The sequence below is a fragment of the Zingiber officinale genome, chromosome 6B (assembly GCF_018446385.1).
Source record: "Zingiber officinale cultivar Zhangliang chromosome 6B, Zo_v1.1, whole genome shotgun sequence".
In the NCBI taxonomy this organism is placed as follows: domain Eukaryota; kingdom Viridiplantae; phylum Streptophyta; class Magnoliopsida; order Zingiberales; family Zingiberaceae; genus Zingiber; species Zingiber officinale.
Genome location: NC_055996.1, coordinates 71,152,614 through 71,169,879, shown reverse-complemented (window position 1 = coordinate 71,169,879; position 17,266 = coordinate 71,152,614). Strand labels below are relative to the sequence as shown.

At 37.8% G+C, this 17,266-nt stretch overlaps 1 long non-coding RNA gene across 1 annotated transcript; it reads right to left on the bottom strand.

Annotated features, from left to right (window-relative positions):
- Positions 1 to 2,009: 2,009 nt before the first annotated feature.
- On the bottom strand, positions 2,010 to 2,436 carry LOC121990268. Its single transcript, XR_006114531.1, has 3 exons — positions 2,391 to 2,436; positions 2,208 to 2,291; positions 2,010 to 2,059 (listed from the first exon to the last, which is right to left on the bottom strand). It is a non-coding gene; the product is annotated as an uncharacterized LOC121990268 (long non-coding RNA).
- Between the last annotated feature and the right edge of the window lie 14,830 nt (positions 2,437 to 17,266).

The window sequence follows — 17,266 nt, the reverse complement described above, 5'->3', positions numbered from 1 at the left end:
GTACATGGATTTCATCTCGGATCTCATGACCTCTAGCTATTTCTCAGAATTTGGACCTTGTACAACTTCCCGATAAAATGTAGGCTCATTGAGACCAATAAGCTCTACATCACCGTGGTCAGACAAGAGAAATAAATATCTCTCAGGTTGACGACGAATCCTATCAGATCTGCGTAGAGAATGTGCTACTTGAACAGGTTGTTGTTCCACAACTTCTTATGGTGTAACAAGATCCCGATCCACAACATCTTGTGGTACCTATTCAATTTCCATCACGGTGTCAGTGCTATTATCTTGAACTTCTTCAAGATTGATTTCACTCCCATTAGTTTTTCTAGAAATCAATTCCCTTTCTAGAAATACACCAGTTCTGGCAATAAACACCTAGCCATGTGTGGGATTATAGAAGTAATATCCCTTTGTTTCCTTGGGATATCCAACAAAGTAGCACTTATCTGATTTGGGTCATAGTTTATCTAAGACTTGTCATCGAACGTAAGTCTCACAACCCCAAATCTTCATAAAAGACATATTGGGACTCTTCCCTGTCCATATCGTACATGGTATCTTTATGATGGCCTTGGATGGAACTCGGTTAAGTGTGAAAGTGACTGTCTCTAGAGCATGCCCCACTACAACAAAAATGGATTCTCGCAGCGCGCATTGCGCACTGCACAATTAAAAGCCGTTGAAAGTCATAAATTATCCACGGTGTGCTTTTGCGTGCTGCGAAAAGTATTTTCCGCAGCGTGCAAAGCACGCCGCGGATACTATTATCTGTGGTGTGCTTTGCGTGCTACGGAAAATACTATCTGCAGCGCGCAAAGCACGCCACGAATAATAGTATCCGTGGCATGCTTTGCACACTGCAGAAAATACTATCCGCAGCGCGCAAACGTATGCTGTTGATGGTCTTAACTATATTAAAAAAAATAATTTGATGAAAATAATAAATTAAAATTTTACAACAAATTTAGTGCAAATCAAATCCATACAAAATTAATAAAAGTCATAGTTTTTCATTATACCACAAAAACTCAAAAGATCTAAAACAAGATATGAAATCTCTAACAAACTAGCAATTACATAACAACAATTCAACTTACAATCTAAATAAATTAGTATAATATGTATCAATCACACAATATTATAAATTTAGATAAACATGCGACTGTGCTTCCTATTGCATTATCGAGAAACTGCACTTTATCATTTGGTCGAATTAGGTCCACCTTTTCCACCAAAACCTTATCAACCCAAACTTTCCAACATGATCCACCAAGAATAACGCGATGCACTTTTGTGTTTGGATCTGTGGATGCAATTCGACCTTCTGCAACAACTAATTCATCGGCAGACCAATGAAGCAGCTTACATTTGGTATTAGCACAGATATCTCCATGATTCACATTTCTTAAATTTGACTGTAAATAAATAATACAAAGTTAATAATTCAATCATGTATATTTTTATAACAATTTTGTGATTTAGAAATACATAATTTATGATAATTACCTGGAAAACATGACCAAAACCATCACTTTTTTTTGCACCAATATTGATATCGCTATTGCTACCAAAATCATTCCCAATATCACTACAAATGCCACCACTAGCAATCTAATTTTACAACCAAATAGTGTCAAACAATGTCATCATGATAATTCAAAAGCATTTAAGTGTACATATCAAACTTATTTTATATATGTTGTTTACTTACTAACCTGTTCTGAATGATTTTGTTGTCTCATACTTTGTAAAAACATGGACCTCATTTCTTGCATTTCTAGTTGATTTTGTTGCCTCATTTCTTGCATTTGTTGTTGAGAATTTTGTTGCCCTCAGTTTCTTCCAGTGCATCCAAATTATGAGGACATTGATTTTGTGATGGATCTTGAAAACCCTTCTTGACAGTCAAACTACAAGGCTCACTATTTCCAGGTAAAACTGAATGCATTATTCTATTCGATGAATTGATGCCCAATTTTTGACGGACCCTTCGAATAGGACAAGTAGATCGAAAATCACTGTACAATGTTGAACTGCTTCGTTTCAATACCTATAAATAATGAGATAATTTGAAATTTGGAATGATCAGACACTATATCCCAAATATTTAATGTTGCAACAAACAATTTAGAAATTAGATGTTCCATAAAACAACCTAAAACTTTCTAAAAGGTTGACAAAAAAGGTCAATAATTCACCTGCCCCCCTGCTTGCTCATTGCATGGTGTCTTTTCAGAAAAGGTTCCAGCATAGTCATCTTTCAAAGATTCCTCGACCTTTGACTGAAAAATGCATTGTTAAGGGGCAGTTTTCATATTAAAGACAAACTGAAGATTTATATGCAGCCACATTATGTAATGCATCATGGTAACAACACTAACCTTAGCATACAGAGAGCCTTCCATTTTATCCGTTCCAGATCTCCCAAGAGACCTTGGAGTTAAATAACTACTTTCAGGAATCATGGTAGGCAATTGAGCTAGAGATCTTGGAATTTTAAGATCTAACTTTTTTGCACCATAATGTGAATTAGCTTGCACTTTTTTATTCTTATGAAAGAGATGGCTTTGCCAATTTTGAGACAAAGGGGAATCATTGGAAACCTTGGCCCTTGAAACCTTGGCACATATATATTCTTTAGCAAGTTCCACTGGTGTGACAGCATGACCATCAGTAGCCTATAAAATTCAAGAAGTGTTAGGAAAATTTAGGTTATCATAAAAGTTAGAAGTAGATTAGATGTCATGAAGAAACTATTAGATAACTCCTAAGGATGATAACAGAGTGTGATGAGTTGAAATAATATGTGTATATTGGAACTAAACGCAACCAACTCAAGTCCGAATCTTTTGAATTAGGGCAAGTCCGGAGACCATTTTTCATGAGAGCATGAGTAACCGCAACATTCAAATTTTGACCAAACTTCCATGCTACAACATAAATCCAAAATCAAAAAATCTTTGGATGGTATCTAATTATTTGTGTTAGGACCTGCAAATATCAAGAATATTAATACTAAGTAAATTACCAATTATTATATGAACCTCATGCCTATTAATCCACAATGAGAGAGTATTACATGGAGGACATGTCTAATAACCAAATATATCTTTTTTAGATAAAATAAGACATAGAAAAGTTTTTTCTTCATTTAAGTTCAAAACAGCAAGTTAGCAGATCAGTCTAAACTATAAATTAATAAAAAAATATTGTTCAAAAAGTGAATTACCATAACTCATGAACATTCCAGTAACTTATATCAAAGACATTTTGATGGAGACTAGGAATGCAACTTAAGTATCATTCTCTCATAATCAAACAAATTCAAAGACAAAAAAACAAAGAAGAGGGACTACAAACTCAAAAAACTCCATCTTTATAACTGCTTCATCCTTCCATGTCTTTTGTCTCTACAAAACTCAAGGTTTTTAAACCAGAGAATAAAATCCCCCCTTACCTCATTGTGACCCTCCAGTATATATCCAACATCCTTAGGACCCCTATGATGTCAAATAAGGACCTCTTTCATATCTTTGATTTCTTGTTCTTTTTGAAAATACCTTTGTCAGTGAGCTTGTCGCTTTCGGAGGCTGTGGAGGGCATCAAGTTGCTTCTCGTACTCAATATATGCTATAAAATCCTGCTTCAATAGGGAGAAGCGCTTCAGGCGATAGCTCAAAGTCCATACAGTGGCAAACAATCTTGGCAATCTCTTCACCGGAGAAGAGGCCTTGCCGCTTGAGGTCATCAAGCTCATCGGCCATTCACTCTATCCAATGCTGGATTTAATTTTGAGCTTGAAACCATCGAGGAGGCCAGAAGCGCTCCTCAGAGGTAAGAAATCGAAGTGAAAAGGGAGGAAAACAAAGATCAGGATTCAGAAAAGGGGAGTTACCTCATAAACCAAGATCAAGATCCCTAAAGGTCTTCTAACGGCCCGGAGGAGGTGACGTGAGATGGTTGAGGAAAGCTCTCCCATCCCATGGAACTTAAATGATAATCGTATTTGATCACTTGATACGTCTCCCTGTCTCTTCCCCTAGAACCCTAATTTGGCCCCCCCCCCCCCCCCCCAACTGTGTCGACTGTCTTCTCTACATCCTCCTTGTTCTCGTCTTCGAGGGCAATGTGAAGGGTCGCCTCAGCCCCAGCAACAAAGGACGCGAATGGATAATGAAGATTTTGGTAGGGAGAGGGAACGAAGGTTTCGGCGGTGATGAGATGGAGAGGAAGTCGTGGAGGCATGTGTGAACAAAGGCTTTAGCTTTAGGGGTAAATAAAATTCACTTAAGAATGATAAATAACATCTCTACATTTAATATTTTATTTTAACAGTATTAGTTGTACATCATAAATAATATTTACCAACGGCGTGTATTTTTTTATATATCGTCATTTATATAAATATAATAATATTAACAGTGTGCTCTGTAAGCCGTTAATATTAAGTTTTGACAGCACACACTGCATGCTGTAGAAAAGTCTTTTAATAGCGTATTTTTTCTGCATGCCGTTGTTTGTAAAAATATAATACTATCCGCAGCGCACTTAATTGAGCGCACCGTAAAAACTATTATTAACGACGTGCCCTAACCGTGCGCCGTTGATGACGCGCTGCGGAAAGTCACATTTGTTGTAGTGCCCCCAGAAGGAAGTAGGAAGATCTGTATGACTCATCATCAATCGTATCATATTTAATAATGTATGATTTCTCCTTTCTGATACACCATTTCATTGTGGTGTTCCAGGTGGAATGAGTTGAGATATTATCCCACACTCAACGAAATGGTTATGAAACTCTTGGCTAAGGTATTCCCCACCTCGATATGATCGAAGCATCTTAATACTCTTACCAAATTGGTTTTGTACTTCTTTTTTGAATTCTTTGAACTTTTCAAAGGATTCTAACTTGTGTCTCATCAGATACACATAGCCGTATCTACTGAAATCATCAGTGAAGGTAATGAAGTAATTATAGCCTCCTCTAGTTGCTATTCTGAAAGGGTCACATACATCAGTATGTATGAGTTCTAACAGATCATTAGCCCTTTCGCCATGTCCACTAAATGGAGTCTTTGTCATCTTGCCTCGAAGATAAAATTCGCATACCTCATATGATTCAAAATCAAATGAGTCCAAAAGTCCATCCTTATGGAGTTGGGATATGTGACTCTCATTTATGTGACTTAAGCGACAATGCTAGAGATATGTTTGGTTCAGATCATTAGATTTGAACCACTTGGTATTAATGTTATAGATTGGGGTTTCAAAGTCTAGAACATAGAGTCCATTTATCAGAGGTGCACTACAATAAAACATGTCATTTAAATAAATAGAACAACATTTGTCCTTTATTATAAATGAGAACCCTTTCTTGTCTAAACAAGAAACAGAGATTATGTTTTTGGTTAAAGCATGCACAAAACAACACTCTTCAAGTTCTAAAACAAGCCCAGTGGGCAAACATAAGGAGTAGGTTCCTACAGCGACAGCAGCAACTCTTGCACTATTGCCTACTCGTAGGTCCACTTCACCCTTTGTCAATAATCTACTATTTCTCAGCGCCTGCACATTAGTACAAATGTGAGATGCATATCCGGTATCTAATACCCATGAAGAAGAAATAGATAGATTGACTTCTATAACATATATACATGAGGCAGAAGTCTCACTTCTCTTCCTTTTCAATTCCTCTAGGTACACCCTGCAGTTCCTCTTCTAGTGGCCAGTCTCACTGCATTGGAAGCAGGTTCCTTCCTTAGCAACCCCACCTTTGGGTTTCAGTGCATGAGCCTTGCCCTTACCTTTGGCTTGAGCCTTACCCTTACCTTTAGGCTTTCACTTACCTTTGCCTTTAGACACCATCAAAATGGAACCCGGCTTTGCCTTCTTAAGGTTGAGTTCAGCAGTTCTCAACATGCTCAACATTTCAGGCAGTGGTTTCTCAATTTCATTCATGTTGTAGTTCATGACGAATTGACTATAACTATCAGGCAATGACTGCAAGATAAGATCAGTGGTCAATTTTTGGCCTAGTGGAAATCCCAACCTTTGTAGATTCTCCACATACTCGATCATTTTGAGCACATATGGCCCAACGGGACTTCCTTCTTGCATTCTGCTTTGAAACAGTACTTTGGAGATCTCAAATCTCTCATGCCCTTGCTTGTCCTTGATACAATTGTCTAAGATGTTCAACCATATCATAAGCATCCATGTTCTCATGTTGCTTATGAAGCTCAGGGTTCATGGTGACGAGCATTAGGCATGACACATCTAATGCATCATCTTGATGCTTGTTATAAGCATCCCTATCAGCTCTAGTGGCAATAGCAAGGGGTGCTTCAGGAATAGACTACTCTAGGACATACAGTTTCCGTTCTTGTTTGAGAACTATTCTCAAGTTTCTATACTAGTCTAGGAAAGTAGCTCCATTGAGCTTGTCCTTATCAAGGACAGATCGCAGAGAAAGGGTATTTGATGTACTTGACGACATGGTAATCTACAACAGAATAATGCAGAACTTAGTATCATATATTGATCATTTAATTAGGCTTTTAATTAAATGATTCTCCCACTGAATTCTAAAGCTTGATAGAAGCAAGTCACTACTAGCTCTAAACCCAAAAGCAAAGACATTCTAGTGGGACAAGATCCATATTATACTTCATCTTAAGTTAGCTTTGGCTAATCGCCCAAGACTTGTATAAATTAGGTAGGCAACGTGTACCAATTGGACAAGATTCATATTATACCTTATCTTGAGTTAGCTTTGGCTAATCGCCTAAGACTTAGTATAACTTAGGTAGACAGCGTATACCAATTACATCCTATGTAACTCTTGTATCCTTAGGTGAACAACATTGTTTGTTCGTTTTCCCATCTTATGAAATCCATATTATAATTCATCTTAAGTTAGATTTGGCTAATCGCCCAAGACTAGTATAATATGATTTACATCTTATAGGATATGTCTTTAAGTTCTCAATCCAATTGAAGTAACTTAATTAAGTCATACCCAAAGGTCAATAGTCGGACATCACAATTGTCCTGTCGCCCTCTACCAAGATAAAATGAACCACTTTACTTTGGCAAACCTGACTATAGATGATCGAGGTAGTAGTGAGTACCAAACTTTGGTAGACATATGTAAATGACCTAATTACCATAGCTACACATGCATCACATACATCATGGCATATCATGACATATATCAACATATACACAAGTTTAAACCTGACATGGTTATGACCCCCATAAACTACGATCTTCTCAAGCCAATGAGAAGAGCGATAAGTCAACCTAGGTCTAAGCCGCTTCTCCAAGCGCTTCCTTGGTTGTCGTGTGTTGTTGTCCTTCCTTCCTTTTCACCCGTCTTCCAGAAGACTAACTCTTTCTAATTTTGTACATTACAAAATCTAAAGAAACTCAAGTTACATTCGAGTGTAATCTAATTACAACAAGAATAAAAGGGAAGAAGGCACGACACGCAGGTTATATTTTGAATTATAACATTACACACATCCAATCACATTGGGGTTAAAGGGCCATAACCATGCACCATGTCATATCTATTCATAATACTTTATGACATAAAATTTACTATGATTTCAGCAAATAAATTATGAGCCGCAACGCTACGACGGTCCCGCTAAAATTTATTTTGCATACTCGTTATGAGTTGTTGCCATATCCGAAACCCTACTACCCACAATACCAACTATGTTTCGTTCTAAACAAAACATCTCTAGCCGAGACCTTGTTGGTCACACACCAACTATGTTTTGTTTCCAACAAAACACCCATTTGGGTCAACACTCAAGATTTGGCCGAGACACAAAATCTGACCGAGAGTCTTGGTGGCCGAAACTCATAAGGTTTTGCAAATCACAGTAAACTCTATCATGCAATTTTTATATCATATATAAAAATTCTGAAACTTAGCATATCCCTTTGCAAGTGGCTCTGATACTACTGTTGGGATCTAGCGCGCCAAAGACGCAGAAACGCAGCGAAAAAAAAAACTAGATCCTCTTATCCAACAGATCCATGCGAAGGGAAGAAACATGTTCTTATTCATAATCTATACTAAGCTACATGATAGGATTATACCTTTGATGCGTGCCCTTCGCAATCCCGACAGCAACCTCTTCTTATTTAGATGCAGATCTCAGCGCGTTCAAGCGTCCGCGCCTCTACGATATCCACACGAACAAGCCTTGCCTTTGATTATCTCACAAACAAAGCAAGATGGAGAAGGAAAACACACAAGGTTGTGCTAGCAACCTCAATGGTGTGTTCGACCAAGATAGGGAAGGAGGAAGAAGGTGGAATCTCAAGAGACACATTTTTCTCATCTAATTCATTTTGTCAAAAATAAATGACAAAAACCTATTTATATTCATCCCATGAATACCAAGGGTCTTTTGTCTCTTTGTATTTCTCTTAATGAGTTGGATTTATTATATTGGATTAATCATTAATCCAATAACCCAAAAAGTCTAACCCATTGAGTCTAACCCATTAATCCAATGTGTCTAATTCGGATTGGACTCAATCCAATGAGTGGGTTCATTTGAGTCTAACTCAATTAGTAACCAAAAGGCCTAATCATCTCATTATTAACTCTTAGGGCTAATTACTAACACACACTTCCCAAGGCGAGCACGTATCCCAAAACTTTCCTAGAAAAGATGTGTCAGTAAAGTGTCCCTGACACAATACCTTAACGGGCCGAGCATATATCTGAAGTGACAGTGGAAGCTTCCGCCGTACGATCCTCTGTCTGACCATGCTGCCTGCCAGCGGCACTAGCTCCCAAAAGGATGTCGAAGGATATCCTGCTGCGCCTGTCGCCTGGCCGAGCGGAATGGCCGCTCGGTCAGAATTCTGTTATCCTTGCGCTGTTTGTTATCCTACAGAGTGGGATGGTCACTCGACTGAAAGTCCGTTGTCTAAGTGTCGCTCGTCGTCGAGCTGAGCGAGATGGTTGCTCGGCCGGAAGCTCATTGTCCATATGCTCGATTGATGGGCCGAGTACGATAGCCGCTCGGTGGGTAGTTCACTGTTTGCGTGCTTAGTTGATGTCAGATATGCTACTAGGCCGAGCGGAGGAGCCGCTCGGCTCGTCTTCCGCACGTCCCTTGAGCGTCAGTTTGATTACTCCGTACCTATGGTTGGGATATGCCTCGCCCGACCGGTCAACACCGTGTGCCCGTTGACCATCCTGACTTTGACCTCCACCTTGGCCACAGGATGGGGCCTCTCATAATTACCGCATCACAAGCCTTCCCTTCAAGTCTAGTCGAAGGAGGCTTTAGTCTGACTGACTAGATGAGTGGGAGCCGACTCCCTCTCGATCGGCTTTCGACCCTGTGTGACACTTCTTGCCGATCGACCTATTGCAGCTTGTCATTCGGGCATGAGTGTGCTCCCTCGATCCTGTAGGACCGTTAGATTCGATAGAGGGGGGGGTTGAATATCGATTCGAAAAGTCGAGTAAAAATACACAGCGGAAAAGTAAATGAACACAGTTGTTTTTACTTCGTTCGGAGCCTGTGACGACTCCTACTCGAAGGCCCGTGGTCCTTGACCACTTTCGTTGGGCAATCACTAACAATTCGAATATAATTACAAAATGAATACATGGAATGCTAGTTAAACAAAGTAATACCGACAAGGAAATTAACTAAAACCGAAGGAGCACTTTGTCGGAGCTTTGTTGGCGTCGCAGCAGAGCAGCAGGACCAGCAGTAGAAGAGTTCTCAGATTGATGATTCTGAAGCTCCTGCCTGGGGCTTCTTTTATATGTTGCTCCGGGCGCCTGGATTCCTTCCGGGCGCCTGGAATGTGACGTAGCTGCTCAAACCGAGATGCTCCACGTGGCGACGACTTGGCTGGATATAATTTGCCTTCCGGGCGCTCGGACCACCTTGTTCCAGAAAACTCCATTTTCCTGCAAAACAAAGTTAGTCCGAGGCAATATATATCCTGCAACATAGATTGTTAGCACATTTTATAATAGTATGAATTAGCACAAATAGTATGACTTAGATTTCGTCTTTCCGAGACCGGAATCTAGTCACGATCTCGACTTAGACATCCGAAATGGATCTAAGCCGGATCGACGCCTAATGTTCCCTTCCAGGGAACGCGTCCTCGCAGTCACTCCCCTCCAGTGACTTACCTCACTTACCTGCCAGACGTCCGGTCAGCCCTTTGACCTGTCTGGACTTCTTGCCAGCTATCCGGTCAGCCCGTCGACCTAGCTGGACTTCTTGCCAAGCATCCGGTCAGCCCGTCGACCCGCTTGGACTTCTCGCCAGCTATCCGGTCAGCCCGTCGACCTAGTTGGACTTCGTGCCAGACATCCGGTCAGCCCGTCGACCTGTCTGGACTTATCCTGCACACTCGATCAGAGTGTTAGATAATGACGAACCTAACTTAACCTGATTTGTCATTCATCAAAACCTAAGTTAGACCGTTAGTGCTAACCGCACCAACAATCTCCCCCTTTTGATGGAATGACAACCTGGTTAAGTTAGTGATAAATATATGCAAAAATCAAGCATGATTTTCGAGGTTTTTAAGGTTTTAAGTTAGTTTTTCAAGTTTACATTTAGTTGCTCTAACTTAACCACGTAACCCTCCCCCTTTGGCATTCATCCAAAAAAAACAAGGGTAAACAATCATAGTGTAGAGTTACTGTAACAAGTAATCAAATTAAAAAACAGCTAATTTTGAAAAATATCTACAATTTTTTAACACAAAGTTAAAAATAGTCAAGTTGACTTGGGGAAGACATGTTGAGTAAATCAAAATTTTAAATCAGGTTTTTACTTTTCAAGTTTAAGTAACATTTATATTTTTCAACAATGTAAATTTTCAACTTCAATTTTTCAAAACAAAGCAAAAATTAAACAAGTAAGATTAAATTTGCCAAAAAAATTTTTTAAGGCTAATTTGATAAAAGCTCAATTTGGGAAGTTTAATTTTCAAGCATATGTTACAAAACTGAATAAATTTAAATTTGCAATAGTCAACTTTTTAAATCAGGTTTAAAAACTAGGTGGGATTAAACTTCCAAGTTTTTCAAACACTTAGTTAACTTTAACTTTTTGAAAACTGGTGTTTTAAAAAAGTTAGTTTTATAATAGATGTACAAAAGCATTTTTCAAACACACAAAATTTTAATTAATTTCTCCCCCTAAACTTGATACTTAAATTTAAACAGCTGTCTAACCAATTAGGTACTAACTAGCTATCAGAAGATAGTAGCTTTCACTTGGTTAGTCAGATTAAGGTGATTATAAACAGTCAGTGTTTGACTTGACTGATGATCTTAATCTGATTACTGTCTGATTTGTATTTAACGTCCAGACTTATGCTGATGTACTGAAATAAGCATCTTAAGTCCAGACAGTTGACCTATGCATCTCACCCCTTTCTATGTTTGTCAAACACAAGCAAGGTAAACCTAAGGTGTTGGTGAGATGCTCAAAAACTAGTCCTATGGGTACATGCTTTCTAAGGATTCAAAACTAGTCTAAGGCCAAAACTGTTTTTGAAAATCTAAAAATGGAAAGTTTTGAAAACACACAATTTTAACTTAAAATTTGAAAGAATTATTTTTGAAAACAATTTTGAAATTTAAAATTCCTAGGCTACCAAGATAGAGCATAATCAATGCAGGTCTGAAATATCACTAGATAAATCTAAAATATTTTACAGGTAGGTAGTGTAGCTAGAGCTACTGAGATGATGAAGGGGGTGGTCCAGATCCCAAGGATCGGAGAAGCGCCATCAGCTCAGTGTGTCGGGTGTCCCGATGAAAATCAGAGTTCTCCTGCTGGAGACTCGCCATAGCTCTCTCTAGTCCGGTCATACGGTCGGCCAGAGTGCGGGGAGCGTGATGTGATGCTCGAGCTGGGGGCGGTGGTGGATCCGGTGCGGCTTCCTCTGGAAACAGTGCGAGCATGAACTCGTCCCCCTGTGCGTCTGGATCGGGCTAGTGCTGTGCCCCCCTCCGCCAAGACATAGTCCCGTCATCCCTATCTATCTGGACACCAGCTAGGGAGAAGTTCCGAGCTGCTATAACATCGAACTCGGTCATATGGGCAATGTCTCCTCTAGTGACATCAATGTGCAACGAGGACATATAGGCTGACAGAATGTGACAAAATGGCATGTGGACTCGTCTATCAGTCACGAATCCAGCCGAGTAGATAATGGCGGAGAAGATATGTAGGCTGATGTCAATATCTAACCTATGACTAAGGGCATAGAGTAAGAACGAATGGAATGAGCGCATCACAGCGATGTCCCGAGTAGTCAGTGGTAAAATGCAAAGGACTAAAACCCTATAAAGAGCGTAGTCCTGGACCCGAAGTTCTACCTACCTAAACTGTGTCACAGTGGGATCTCTCTCTCCCCAAAAAAAATACGAATAAATCGTATCGAGAGTAATATGTGAGTAGGGATCTCCGAATGGTAGATCCCTCGGAGGATAGCACAAAAAGGAACAAGTAGATGGACGCAACTCTAAAAACTCTCAGATAGTCGAAGGGGAAAATGTGATATCAGTGCCCACTGCCCTAGTGGTATAGGTGAGATCGTCTACTTTCACTAGGTTATTGCAAAATTCGGCACACAGACTTATGTTTATTGGACTGGTACATTCGACAAGGTTCCTTAAGTTATAGTGGTCTATAACCTCTAAAACGGAGGGACATGACCCTAGAAAGAACGATTTATCTATGCAGCTAGTCCTAATGGCCTTATAAATGGTTGACTCAAACTTAATCCTTAGTTCTTCTGTGGGAAACCTAGGGTCAGTGCTAGCATTAGAGGGTCCAGCACCAGTATTTGTTCGTTTCCTACTGTTTTTTAAAAAAATATTCTAAGAAAGGTTTCAAAGATAACTTCAAATAAATTTTCAGATAGGGGAAGAAGATTTACCGAGGAGCCATCGATAAGATATAGATCTGACGACCTCGGTTGAATCGCAACAGCGTCTTCACCGCAAGAAAATTTGATTTAAAATACTCTCGCACTTAGGTTCGGAGTGAACCTTGGCAAAAGTGAAGTTGTTGTGGGGCAAGGATTGGGGGCGCCTGCTGCTCCCTATTTATAGGGAACTCCGGGCGCCCGGGGTTGATTTAGGGCGGGGCGCCCGGATCTCCTTCTGGGCGCCCCGGAGGGGAATACCAGGGGCGCCCGCCCCTGGTTTTTGACTTTTTTTTTTTTAAAAAAAAATTAGAGATTAGGTTTGAAGTTAAGTTTTAAAATTAAAATTTTGAAATTAAAATTTTGAGTTAAATAAATTTTGAAAAAAAAATATTTTTAAGTTTAAAATTAGAATTTTGAAATTAATTTTTAAGTTTAAAATTAAAATTAATTTTTAAGTTTAAAATTCAAATTTTGAAATTAATTTTTAAGTTTAAAATTAAAATTTTGAAATTAATTTTTAAGTTTAAAATTTAAAGTCTTGAAATTAATTTTTAAGTTTAAAAATTCAAATTTTGGAATTAATTTTTAAGTTTAAAATTAAAATTTTGAAATTAATTTTTAAGTTTAAAATTAAAGTTTTGAAATTAATTTTTAAGTTTAAAATTAAAATTTTGAAATTAAGTTTTAAAATTGAAATTTTGAAATTAAGTTTTAAAATTGAAATTTTGAAATTAATTTTTTTTAAGTTTTAAAATTGAAATTTTGAAATTAATTTTTTAAGTTTTAAAATTGAAAATTTGAAATTAATTTTAAAAATTGCAATTTTGAAATTAATTTTTTAAGTTTTAAAATTGAAATTAAGTTTTAAAATTGAAATTTTGAAATTAATTTTTTTTAAGTTTTAAAATTGAAATGAAATTTTGAAATTAATTTTTTAAGTTTTAAAATTGAAAATTTGAAATTAATTTTTTAAGTTTTAAAATTGAAATTTTGAAATTAATTTTAAAAATTGAAAATTTGAAATTAATTTTTTAAGTTTTAAAATTGAAATTTTGAAATTAATTTTTTAAGTTTTAAAATTGAAAATTTGAAATTAATTTTTTAAGTTTTAAAATTGAAAATTTGAAATTAATTTTTTAAGTTTTAAAATTGAAATTTTGAAATTAATTTTAAAAATTAAAATTTTGAAATTAATTTTTTAAGTTTTAAAAATTTTAGCCTTATTCATCTCACCCGATCTATATTATCAATCAGGGAATCCTATGATTTTGTGAGATAAAATTGGATTGTTAATTGTGGAGTTTTGGTTTAACTTATGTTAGATTCAGATTTAGCTTTGGTTTCCACAAATAGGCAATCTTCGGATAAACTTCTAAGTTTGGTGAGTCATATGGACGTCATTAGAAGTAACCAACCTTTCGAGATTTTCCGAATAGTCCTATCCACGGAGCTTAGTACTAAATCTTGGTCTAACTGATTATGATCCATTTAAGGGTAGCTTTGGTCAGTTCCACTTGGCCAAATGCACCAGATCGAAGCCATATCTTTCTAGACATGCGATGCCCAAGCTTCCCTAACGTACTATCATCCAAAAATTTCACCAGTACCATGATTCAAGTTAAACTTGGTCTCTAATCCTAATTACCCTGCCGGTAGGGGTGATCACGGATCGGGTTGGTTCGGTTATTGAGCTAAAAAACTATCCGGCCCTACTAGATCAGATAATGCAAAATCGGGACCTACATCCGGCCCTATATCCGGCGGTTCTTATGTATCAGATATCCAACGGGTTGTCAGTTATTTGGATATCCGACCCTATATCCAATGAAATATAAAATATAAATATAAATATAACAAAAAAAAATAAAATTTAAAATGATAATAGACATTACTCATTACACGTTATAGCAGCTAATTGGAAATAGCTATTACAACGTGTAGCAGCTTATTGGCAGTAGTTGCTACAACGTGTAATAGCTTATCAACATTAGTTGCTACAAGTAGGGGTGATCACGGATCGGGTTGGTTCGGTTATTGGGATAAAAAACTATCCGGCCCTACTAGATCAGATAATGCAATATTAGGACCCTACATCCGGCCCTATATCCGGCGGATTATTTTTTTTCGGTTCGGTTCGGGTTGGTATAAGCGGGTTGGTCGGTTTGGCGGGTTGACTGCTCACCCCTACCTGTCGGGTTAGTTTGTTTTGGGTTACCCTGTCGGGTAAGTTAGTTTTGGAAGTGCCAGCTATTCTGAAGCCTCCCCCTGAATTATTTGGCCATTAATTTAAATTTTGGTTTTAGGTTTGTGTCGATTCTTTTTATAGTTATGGTTAACTTGGTGATAATTTTGTTGATTTTTCAAGTGTTTAGAATTTGAATTTGATTTAGGTTTGTATTTTGGATTTTGGTTTGGTTTATTCGATTTTATATAATGTATTTTTTCTTTAGGTATATAATATTGATTAAGTCCTATTTGCGTGGTTAAGCACGCTTTCGGAACCCAAGCTAGATTGGTTGATTTATGTTGGGTTATTAATGATTTGAAGGTTTTATTTGAATTCGACTTATATCCTAGTCCGGTTTTATTATAGCATGCTTTTTAATTATTTAGGATTAAGTTTAGATTTTTTGATCTTGTTGTGAATTTTTCTAACATTTCTTTTAAATTGTTAATCTCATTTTTTAGTGATAAATTCTCCTCCTCAAGTGTTAGATCTTGAGTTGGATTTGAATTTTTGATTTGTTCCTTGAGGTTTTGATTTTCCTCAAGAAGTGATTTGTTTTCATTTTCTATTTTAGTTAATTTACTATTTAAACAGGAAATAATTCTAAAAATTTTTTTGTTTAAATTAAAATATACCTCATTCGGGCCTTCGGAAACGAGTACGGACTCGTGGCTTGTTTTGGGTTCAGACCCGTCTTCATCTTCCAACTCGTCTTCTGTTTCATCTTCGCGGGCCATCAGTGCGAGGTGGCTCTAATGTTTCTGCTCTTCTTCCTCCGATTCGTCCGAGGAGTCGTCCCACGTTGCTTTGAGTGCCTTCTTTTTGGTTGGCTTTGGTTTGTCGAACTTCAGTTTTGGGCATTCGTTCTTGTAGTGTCCCTTTTTATTGCAGCCGTAGCAAGTCACGTTCTTTTGTTCTGAGGGAGAACTGATCTTTTGAAGGTCCTTTTTGCTGAAGCTCCTTTTTCTCCTGGTGAACATTTTTCTTACCAAGTTCACGAGGTCTTCTTCGTATTCAGAATCTTGGTCGGAATCTTCTTCAAATTCAGGCTTGCTTTTCTTTTCTTTGGTGGAACCTGCAAATAAAGCTATACCTTTCTCGGCTCCAGCATTAGTTTGTTCATGTAATTCTAATTCACAGAAAAGCTCATCTAACTTTAACTTAGAAAGATTTTTAGAGATTTTGTAGGCATCTACTATTGATGCCCACAAACTATTACGTGGAAAAGCATTTAATGCGTACCTTATTAAGTCTCTATTTTCCATCTGGTGGCCTATCGCATGAAGCCCGTTGAGGATGTCCTTGATCCTCGCGTGGAGCTGATTCGCCGTTTCACCTTCCTGCATTTTTATATTAAAAATTTTATTTAAGAGCAAGTCTCGTTTGGTTACCTTGGCATTGCTTCTCGATCAATTTGTCCCACAGCTCTTTAGCGTTTTGTGTGGACCGACTCCTTAGTTCTTCTCTTGTTAATCCGCATTGTAGAGTGTTGATTGCTTTATTTTCTGTTGACGCCTTCTTCTTCAAATTAGCTGTCCAGTCTTCAGGATTCACTAAGTGTCCTCTGGAATTTTATAGGGTCTCATAACGCTCATCCACTGGTCAAAGTCTGTTTTGAGGTAGACCTCCATGCGCTTCTTCCAGTACGGAAAATCGTCCCCGTTGAAGAGTGGAGGTCGTACTGTACTGAATCCTTCTTGTTGGGACATCCTGTACACAAGTAAATAACCAAGAAAAATATCCCAAGACTTGGTCTTGGATTAGTAGTACGGGAAGAGAAAATAGTAGAAAAATCTAGATTGGTGTTGCACCAATTTAGATTTAATTGCAAAAAATGTTTAAAAAAAATGATAAACCAGTTTGGAGTTATGTGTAAAACTGAAGACCGGAAAAAAAAAGAAAAAAAATTTCACCCCAGTCTGATTGGTGGTTGCACCAAATCAGAGCGGTACCTGCTCTGATACCACTTGTAGGACCGTTAGATTCGATAGAGGGGGGGTGAATATCGATTCGAAAATATCGAGTATATGCGCAGCGGAAAAGTAAATGAACACAGTTGTTTTTACTTCGTTCGGAGCCTGT